The 10776-nt window shown below is 36.9% G+C and overlaps 1 pseudogene; it reads right to left on the bottom strand.

The window, feature by feature from the left end:
• Window positions 1-5766: 5766 nt before the first annotated feature.
• Window positions 5767-10391, bottom strand: LOC149000460 (chalcone synthase pseudogene; annotated as a pseudogene).
• Window positions 10392-10776: the final 385 nt, after the last annotated feature.

The raw sequence follows: 10776 nt of genomic DNA on the forward strand, positions 1-10776 counted from the left end.
TGGTCGTAAATAAAATAAATAGAAGAGATGATTTCTCTTTCAACTTTATATATTGTAATTTTCACCTATATATTGGACGTATCTCTTCTATTTACCTTTTAATTTTCAATTGGAATGCCCATCTGTACCTTCTCTCGTTTTTTACTTTTACTTTCTGGGTGGACGTATCTTTTGTTAGTTCATTATTTACTTGAATAATAAAAAACTCTGAATATCCCACTTAAGATCCCATCTCTGAAATCTTCTTCTTTCTTTCTCCATTCTCGGCTTTCTCCATTTTTATATTGTAATTTTATCGTACCGTCTAATATTACATATGTACCATGGATTTTTATACTACAATCACACCTTACTATCTAATATCATATACGTATTTTTTTATACTGCAACCATATCATTTTGTTATGGTATGTGATGGTAACAATATATACAAAGAATACAGTATGTGACTTTGAGTATAGAATGTTTATACTATATCTTATATTGTGCTGCTTACATCGTTAGCCAAGAGCACTAGAACAGTTCTAAAAATAGTAGGGTAATCCTAACGGCATGACTAACCTATTATACAGGAAGAAACAGGTTTGGATTATCTCAAGGTAGAGGTTTGGGTTTGTGTTTTCCTCACACCTCTCCACTATATATCTTAGGAGAGGGGGCCGCATAGGGTCCATTTGGGATTCCAACTTTGATTCATTTCATCAGCGCTCAGATGTGGACTCCACTACTATCTTATTGGAGAAGTGTGAGGAAAACACAGATCTCCACCCGGAGTACTAGAAGATCTAGATTAGAAAAATTGCACCTATCACTCTAAATTCAAGGAGAACAGAAATAAAGGTATTCAAATCTTAATAAATCTCTTTATAAAGTGATAAATGGATTTATCCTCCTGGATGTATAATTTTCTCATACCTTCCTAAATTAATCCGACTTCAAAGTATCTATATTTGAAACTCAAATACTCTTAAATCTCTTACCTCAAAAAATAAAAAATAAAAAATAAAAACAAAAAAAAATCTTAAATCTGCGTAAATCTATAAAACACATTCACAATTAAAAGGTGTTGGAATTGCTCTACTATTTTTGGAATACATCGGATTGAGTCTAAGTTGGATCGTGTTCTCACCAACCCGACTTGGCTCTCTACATTCCCTTACTCGCCAGCTTGGTTTTCTCACTCTGCAGTGTCTGACCGCTCTCCCATGGTGGTTTTCCTTGGATCGTTGCCAAAGAATCATGGTAAGCATTTCTCCTTTTACAACCACTGGGCATCACATGCTGATTTCTTACCCATCGCTGCGGATGCATGAAGTCAGCAGCAGCCAGGCTCTCCAATTTCTGCTCTTTTATTAAAGCGCAAAGTGATAAAAAATAAACTTAACTCTAGGAGCAAGCGAGCCTTCTCCAACCTTGACCAGCAGATTTCTAGTAGAGAACTGGAAGTTCAACGAATCCAAGACCGTATTGCCCCTCAGACCCCTTCGGAGGCTGACGTTCAACAACAAAAAATTGCTTCTGAACACCTCAGACATCTTTTATTCATTCAAGAATCTGAACATCGACAACAGTCTAGAGCGCGATGGCTCACTAAAGGTGATGACAACACTAGCTTCTTCCACAGTGCAATTAAGGTTAAACGGAGGTGGAACGCTATCCCTTCCACTATTAATATGAGCGTTAACACTCTTACTAATCCTATTTCTGATAAGGAAATCAAAGATGTTATAGTTGCTATGGATGATAATAGTGCTCCTGCCCTGATAGATTTGGTGCTTGCTTTTATAAAAGTAGTAGGGGAATTATTGGAAGTGAACACTGCTCTGTTACCTGATGAAGTCAAGCTATCTCGCCTCACTTTGGTGCCTAAATCAGACGTTCAGAACACCTTTGCTGAATACAGACCTATTGCAGTATCTCCCTTGCTTTACAGGTTCATTGCAAAAGTAATAGCCAACAGGATAAAAAAAAAGGTTATTGGCCAATTGGTTAGCTCTAGTCAGTCAACTTTCATTGAAGGCCGCCAAATCTCTGACAATATTATGCTTTGCCAAGAACTCTTCAATAGGTACAATGAAGCCACGGGTCCTCCGTGTTTTGCTGCCAAATTGGATATCAGAAAGGCCTATGACTCAGTTAAGTCAGACTTTCTCTTCAAACTATTGGACAAGCTCAAGTTTCCTACCCTCTTCATTCAACGGATCCGCAATTGCACTGTAAATCCTGGATATGTTGCCTTTGTAAACGGGGCCTTATTCTCCTAAATTCACAGCAAACCAAGAGCTACAACAGGGTTGCCCCATGTTGTTGGTGCATTTTAACATTGTTCTGCAGGTCCTAACGGATGACATCATGTATTCTTCCATATTGGAAACTTAAACTATCATATACATTGCCGCAACCCCGAGATTACTACGATTGCTTTTGCTGATGACATCATGGTCTTTGGGACAACCAATCTCAAAAACGCACAGTGCCTTTAAGAATCCCTAGACGACTTTCATATACATTGCCGCAACCCCGAGATTACTGCAAATCCTATCTTTCATGCCCTTACCAAACATGTGGAGATTGAATTCCACTTTTTTCGTGATAAATTTGCCAAAGGAGATCTTCATGTTCCTTTCTTATCTGTTAAGGATCAATTGGCTGACATCTTCACCAAGCCGCTATCTACTCCACATTTCAGCACCTTGGTAGCCAACCTCAAGGTCACTTCACCTTCCTTGAGTTTGTGGGGGCGTATTAGGGATACCCAAGTGCGTGTGGATTCCGATAACTTTGTCTTAAATAAATCCAAACATACAGTTTCTCTTTTGCATTTGTGATTTGAAGTGCCCTTTTTTTCCCCATTGTGAAACCATCATAGAGCTGGTAGACGAAGTCTTCTAATGAATTGTATAAAATATTATACTGCGTGCAAGGTTTTTCCTCCTATTACATTTAAGTTGAATAACTTTGCTACCAACGACGGAGAATATCGATTAACATGACAGTAGACCGATGAGGGATATTTCACTTTGTCATAGGGATTGTCCAGGTATGGAATTGGGTATCCTTCCAAAATCAATATGATAGGATATAATATGAAATTGGGTGGCCCAAATTGAACAAAAATTCCCCCATCCTTCCTGAAAAAATTAACCTTTTTATAAACGAGATTCAATATTGCATACATTAAGCATTGCTCCTAACTACTAACTCTACCCCTTCTTACAAAGATCAATGATTATGGATATAGTAAATCATCCTGAATAGTTATGTACAATAAGGGTTTTCCGGTTTCGGTCTTGGTTCAGGTTTGGCTTGTTTTTGGAATTATTGGGCAGCTATAATTGTGGTATCAATTTAGGTTACATTTACCATGTTCATAAATTCATCAGTATGACAAAAAAAATCTTTATTCAATGAAATTCAAGATACTAATGATAATCAATTGGGTTTTATCATACAAAGTCGAATTATATAACTGAATTCATATCCGAATTGAAACCGTTTAAACCTGAATGGAAACGGTTCCTCTGCGGTCAGCTTTCGGCTCACGCACTCACCTCATAAAACTGAATTAACACCTCAAGCTACGGAAGATCCAGTTTCTTAGTTTCTCAACTATGATATACATAGCAACTTTAGAGAGAACAAACCATTTAGGGTCCCTTTTTTCAGGACAACCTTCCTTTCTCAACCTTCTCAACTAAAAATTCAGTAAAATTGACACCTCCCCTTTAATGATCACAAAAATCTAACAAAGGATCAACCTATAAATATAACCCACCTCCATTGCACATTCATATCACATAACATCTATTACAACGTCTTCATCATGGATAAGGCTTCAATCAAGCTGGCCATTTTACTCATTGTTTTGCTCAATGCTTCAGGTCTCAAACTACTCTCCAATTTAATCATGCACACACACTCCATCATTTGCATAATTTTTTTTCCCTGCCAATTTGATAAATTCGTGATAATTGTATATATATTTATTCAGCAGATATGTTCCCAAGCGTGCATGGAGACGGAGTGGTGACGAATGGTGAAATAGGAGGGTCATCAGGGATACCCGATTGCGGTCCTAGGTGCCATGTTCATTGCACCATTCGCAACCGGTATTGCACATGTTTGTGTGGCGCAACTTAAAACCGAATCTACCATCTTTGTTGGTATGGATTGGGGACCACTAGGTCCTAAGTTGTCTTAAATAAAATTAAAAGGGGATGGTTCCTCCTTTCCTTTGTATTAGTTTTAATTTTATTTGATGAGACTGTACCATCCATTTAAGTAATAAAGAATTTATTCTATGTTATTGCTAGTTGAGCCCTATGTAGAATCATACTTTTGTGTATAGCCTTGTAATCATTATAAAGTTTAAGATCTAATAAGGGTATCAATCAATAAGTTTGGATTGGCGGTTTACACAATGATGTACGTGGTTCGGTTGATCTCAACAACCTACATTCATGGGAATGTGATTTCCTCCCTAGAGTTTGACTGTCGTACAAATTACATATTTATAGTTACAAGAGTCCTTATTTAACATTAATCTTGTACTCTTATTCTAGAGTTTGAATTACACAAGTTATCTATTTCTTTTTTGCATGAACTATGTCTCATGTGTGTTTCAGTACAAATCTGAGTCCATTATAAGGCCTCAAACATGGGTGGCATGCACAACCAAAAGTCCTCAAAGAGCCATAGTCAGGCTGGACTCGAAATAACTTAAAGTGAGGAGAAGTATTGCGCAACACTTGGCTGGGTAACTAATTGATCAGAAAAATAACAGTTTCAAAAGCATACATTCAAAATTTTTTAAGGCAAGAGGCATGGGATAATAGAATCGATATAGGTTACATAATAATGCTGATGTCGGCGTTCAACAGCCCCATTTTGTTCATTAGTGTGTGCGTAGGAAAGTCTATGGTCAATACCATGTTCTTGAAGAAAAGAAAAAACAGTTCGGTTCACCTCCCCAATCACTATGAAACCACTTAATGCAACAAGAAAAGAGATTCTCAACAAGCAACTTAAATCTCTTAAAAAAAATAACAACTTCTGATTTAACAATCATGGGATAACACCAAATAAATTTGTTACTAATACCTTAGTCTCAATTAGTTTTAGTTTATCCATTTCCAATATTACCCCCACATATTTAGTTAAAAAAATATTATCCACAAACCATATCTCCAAACTTCGCGAGAATCTACGAATGGCAGAGGCAGAAGTGGTAGATAGTAAAAGAAGATTAATTAATGAGTTGTGCACAAGGTTTTTTTTCAAGGTTATTCTTGTATTTCTGAAATATTTAACTTGTTTGAATCAACATTTAACTATGATTTCCTAATAGCAAGAGATGTTATTGATATATTTTCACCCTACAAAGGGTTTGATTGATAAATGGAATTACTCAGGGATATTGCTGAAAATTTCACTCCTTCAAAAAAAAAGAGTGAAACACTTTTCTATGCTAGGTAGAGAAGTAGACTTATGGAGTGTTGTTGTATGCCACACTCTCAAATTGAGCTCCTTTTCTATAAATTCATGACTTATATATACACTGTTTTCCCCATAGAAGGATGGTATAGCGATTCTAACTAGGAATGACAAAGTACGTATCAAAAAATAATTTTAATACCATTAAATTTTATTACAAAAGTACAGAAAAAACATATATGATACAAAGTTATCTTGGCAATCAATCTTGTTTTGTTACCCTTCGATTATATTACAATTATTCGTGTTTCCTTTGTCCCTAGTTTGCTAGTACTATTTAGGGTCAGCACCAACTACCAAAGCTGCCGCACCATCTGCAAAAATTGCCATCCCTTGTAAGGCATGTAAGTCTGTTTCATCTAGGCCTTTGAAGCCACTGATGGAGTTCAACTCTGAGCATACTACGAGCACACGAGCCCCTTTATTCTTTGCAAGATCCTTGGCCACACGGAGCACTGAGCCACCACCATAGTATCCTAGTCGAACATTTGGGGAAAAGGCCATGGAGTTTGATAAGCTGTAAGTGAACACGCAGTGCGCCAACACCAGAAATGGTAGTGAATACGATGTGAGTGATCTTTTATTTTGGCTGCCCCCACTCGTTGATAGCTTTGGTTGCTGCTTCCATGGCCAGCTTAGTACCTCAGTCACCATAATATCTTGACGTGTGTCGAGGGATGGAGCTTTTGGATCACAAAGTGTTGGATTCTCTGAGATCTTCTCATCGGTGAGGTAGGTAAGGCATTTGATGATTGTCGAACTGTTACCTGTTTTGAAAAAATCAAAACAGCCATTTTCTTGAGAAAATTGAAAATCAATCTATATGAAATGATCCGATTTGCCATCTTTTGAAAAATCAGGCTGCAGGAAATAATATATAATACTTACAAATACGTTTGAACTTCTCCTTCAACTCAAACTTGTGCTCACTCTTGGTGGTTCGAAGTACAAGTCTGGAAAATCAGTTTGGTACATTGTGTTGGTTGGATTTGCGGTTCCAATAGCCAGGAACCGTTGCTTGGACCATCAGCATGCGAGCTTCATAGATGAATCCGTCGGATCCGATAGCTTGTCTTTTGCATCGCTGACCTCACAGCTTATTTCACATGAAATCGACAAGGAGTTAGTACAAGGCTTTATATAGAAATAGAGTCCTTCTACCTCAGTGTCCAGGGGCTCTTGTAGTTGTGGCTCTAGGACTCTTGAGTTTCAGTGTTTTGGTTTACATGAAGGTAGGTGTTTTAGATTACATAAAATATTGACTAGGGTTTTGTACCAATAAGTATCAAACTCTTCTTGGCCAAAGGGTTCAATCAACAAGAGGGTCTTGAATACAATGAAACTTTTAGCCCTGTTGTCATACACACTACTATTCACCTAGTTCGATCTCTAGCTATCTCCCACTCTTGGTCTATTTGCCTACTTGACATCCAAATTCCTTCCTCCATGGCTTTCTAAATGAAATAGTCTAAATGAGACAACCACCAGGGTTTGATGTCACTTTTCATCCTAACTATGTTTGTTGATTTCACAGATCTCTTTATGGTCTCAAACATTCTGTCGTGATTAGTTTGATCGTCTTACTTCCTTCTTTTTGGAATTTGGTTTTGTTGGATCTAAAATTGACACTTTTCTTTTCATTTATCATGGTATTTCTGATCCACTTTTTATCTTAATTATGTGGATGACTGATAACTCTATGAAATAGAGTTAAGATTGGTAACTTTATACTTGAGATGGCTTGATTTAGGAGTATTTTGTCTTTGTTTTATTGTTAGTATTCATTAGATGTTGTCTTATTTAGTCTTAACATGTTGCATCTTGTTTAGTTCATTATTGTCACTCTTACATGAATTTCTATTTAGATTTGTGGATGAATTTGATTGTTTCTCTTTCTCTTGAAAAATGTTGGTGAAGAGCCATAATAGGAGAAGAATCTGTCCTCTAACTTCGCTGTAGAGTTTGCTGCAGCAATATGGAAAGAAATATTCTTAGATCCAATTCAAGTGGAAATTACCAGAAGGGCTAACTTAAGAGGACATTACTCTTGTAAATGCATGACTGTTCTCAGCCCTTGATCTAAGGAAGAATGTTCTAATCCTAGTGCGGTGGTTCTACCCTAATGATGAGTGCATATTATGGAAGAAAGAAGGAGGAAGCAAGGAGAGAGGGGAGATTGTAACACACGGCTAAGGAAAGGAGGAGAGGACACGGCTGAAGCAAGGAGAACCAAAGCTGGACTCATGCGGAAGCATTGAAGGCTGCTGGAGAAGTTGATTTGCTGGAGAAGAAGGCTGGAGCTCGTGCGGAAGCATTGAAACTTTAGTTTCTTTTCATTTTTATAAACTTATCTTCTCATCTTCTAGCTTAATGTTAACTATAACTACTGGTGTGTTTTAATGTCTGTTATGGGCTAAACTTGTGTTGTGTTGGGATGATAGTAGTACCTAACCTGAATTTTGAGATGTATTTATCATGTGTTCTTCAGTTTTACTACAATACAACTTGTTGTCAATGAATTCAGCATGATATATATTGATTAATTTTGGTTCTTGATGAATCTTTCATGAACGATTATTATGATTGAGTTAGTTGGAAAGTTAATGTAGTCTAAATGTTTGTTGAATTGTGTGAGTTAACATAACTTTTAATTAGTTTGTGTTAATTAGTAGGTTGGGTAGGAATACCCAATTACATCACATTACCATTGAGTGGATTGGGTTTAAATTGCGTTCATATTTCAATTCTTCATAGGAATATGTATATGTTGATTTTCGATGCTAGCTTATGTGTATTGGAAAATACCATATTACCATTCATTAAAAGTTCTTAATATATTTTGGGGTTGTAGTATTACTTTAGTATTTGCATTATAAAATTCAGGGGAAGGGAAACTTGATTCCCAACACACTTTTGACTCACTAAGTTCCTTCTATTGCTCAATCTCCAATTTAGTTCGTTAGTTTAATTAACTGTCATTTGGTCATTTAGTTAGTCAATCACAAATCAACATTGTTAATTTCGTTTGAATCAATTTTACTTTTACATTCAAAGTTAAGTATAGAATTCTCCATGGGATCGACACTCTACTTATCATTTATTACTTGATTGCGACACGTGCACTTGCGTAACATCTTTGTACAAAAGCAACAATGACATAAATGTTATTGCCAGTTCTGAAGTGTTACTATCAAAATTTATGATTGCTATTTCCTCTGTCTTTGCTGTCAAAGATTTTTGGTCCCTTACATTATTTTCTTTCATGTCTGTATCTTTATTCCCTAATGATATTCACCTTTCTCAACAATAATATATTACTAACTTTCTTCATAGGGCCAACATGAGTGATTGCAAGACTGTTACCAATCCTTTTTCTCCCTGTACCCAGTTGAGCAAAGCTCATGGCTGATCCTACATTGTACATAATTATTATGGGGGTGCTATAGTATGCTACTATAACTCATCCTGACATACAGTTTGTAGTCAACAAAGTTTGTCAGTTTATGCAAAGTCCAACTCTTGATCATTGGTCTGCTGTCAAAAGGATTCTGCGCTACTTAAAGGGTACACTTTCTCATGGAACAGTCTTCAACAAATCCACTAATATGACTTCAACAAACTTCTCCAATGCTGATTGGGTTGAATACCCTGATGATCATAAGTCTAAAGTTTAAGATCTAATAAGGGTGTCAATCAATAAGTTTGGATTGGATTACACGACAATGTACGTGGTTCGGTTGATCTTAACAACCTACATTCATGGGAATGTGATTTGCTCCCTAGAGTTTGACTGCCGTACAAATTACATATTTATAGTTACAAGAGTCCTTATTTAACATTAATCTTGGACTCTTATTCTAGAGTTTGAATTACACAAGTTATCTATTTCAGTACAATTCTGAGTCCATTATAAGGCCTCAAAAATGGGTGACATGCACAACCAAAAATCCTCAAAGAGCATAGTCTAGCTAGACTTGAAATAACTTAAAGTGAGGAGAAGTATTGCGCAACACTTGGCTGGGTAACTAATTGATCAGAAAAATAAGAGTTTCAAAAGCATACATTCAAAAAAATTATAAGGCAAGAGCCGTGGGATAATAGAATCGATATAGGTTCCAAAATAATGCTGATGTCGACATTCAACAGCTCCATTTTGTTCATTAGTATGAGAGCAAGAAAGTATATGGTCAATACCATGTTCTTGAAGAAAAGAAATTTCACTCCTTCAAAAAAAAAGTGCGAAACACTTTTCTATGTTAAGTGAGAAGTAGACTTATGGAATGGTTTCGTATGCCACTCAATCGAGCTCTTTTTCTATAAATTCTTTACTCGAGGATATTGCTGAAAATTTCCCTTCTTCAAAAAAAAGAGAGCGAAACACTTTTCTATGCTAGGTAGAGAAGTAGACTTATGGAGTGTTGTCGTATGCCACACTCTCAAATTGAGCTCCTTTTCTATAAATTCATGACTAATATATACTACTGTTTTTCCCTTAGAAGGATGGTATAGCGATTCCAACTAGGAATGACAAAGTACGTATCAAAAAATAATTTTATTACAAAAGTACATAAAAAACATATATGATATAAAGTTATCTTGGCAATCAATCTTGTTTTGTTACCCTTCGATTATATTACAATTATTCGTGTTTCCTTTGTCCCTAGTTAGCTAGGACTATTCAGTGGTCAGGACCAACTACCAAAGCTGCAAACAGCATTCGCAAAATTGCCATCCCTAGTAGGGCATGTAAGTTCTGTCTCATCTAGGCCTTTGAAGCCACTGATGGAGTTCAACTCTGAGCAAACAACGAGCACACGAGCCCCTTTATTATTCTTTGCAAGATCTTGGGCCACACGGAGCACTGAGCCACCACCATAATATCCTAGATGGCATATCATCACACGTCAAACAGTTGGGGAAAGGCGAAGGAGTTTGATAAGCAGTAAGTCAACACGCGGTGCACCAACACCTAAAATGATAGTGAATACGATGTGAGTGATCTTTATTTTGCTGCCCCCCACTTATTGATAGCTTTGGTGCTGCTTCCATGGCCAGCTTAGGTACCTCACTCACCATAATATCTTGACGTGTGTCGAGGGACGGAGCTTTTTGGATCACAAAGTGTTGGATCCTCCTGAGATCATTTCATCGGTGAGGTAGGTAAGGTGTTTGATGATTGTCGAACTAGTTACCTTCCGCTTTGACAAATCAAAACCGCCATTTTCTTAAGAAACAGCCCCCTTTGGCTCCCCCCCGTACCCCCCTTTTTTTCTTCCTTCCTTT

The sequence above is a fragment of the Hakea prostrata genome, chromosome 11, assembly GCF_041222555.1.
Source record: "Hakea prostrata isolate BN-2017 chromosome 11, UWA_Hpros_2, whole genome shotgun sequence".
In the NCBI taxonomy this organism is placed as follows: Eukaryota; Viridiplantae; Streptophyta; class Magnoliopsida; order Proteales; family Proteaceae; genus Hakea; species Hakea prostrata.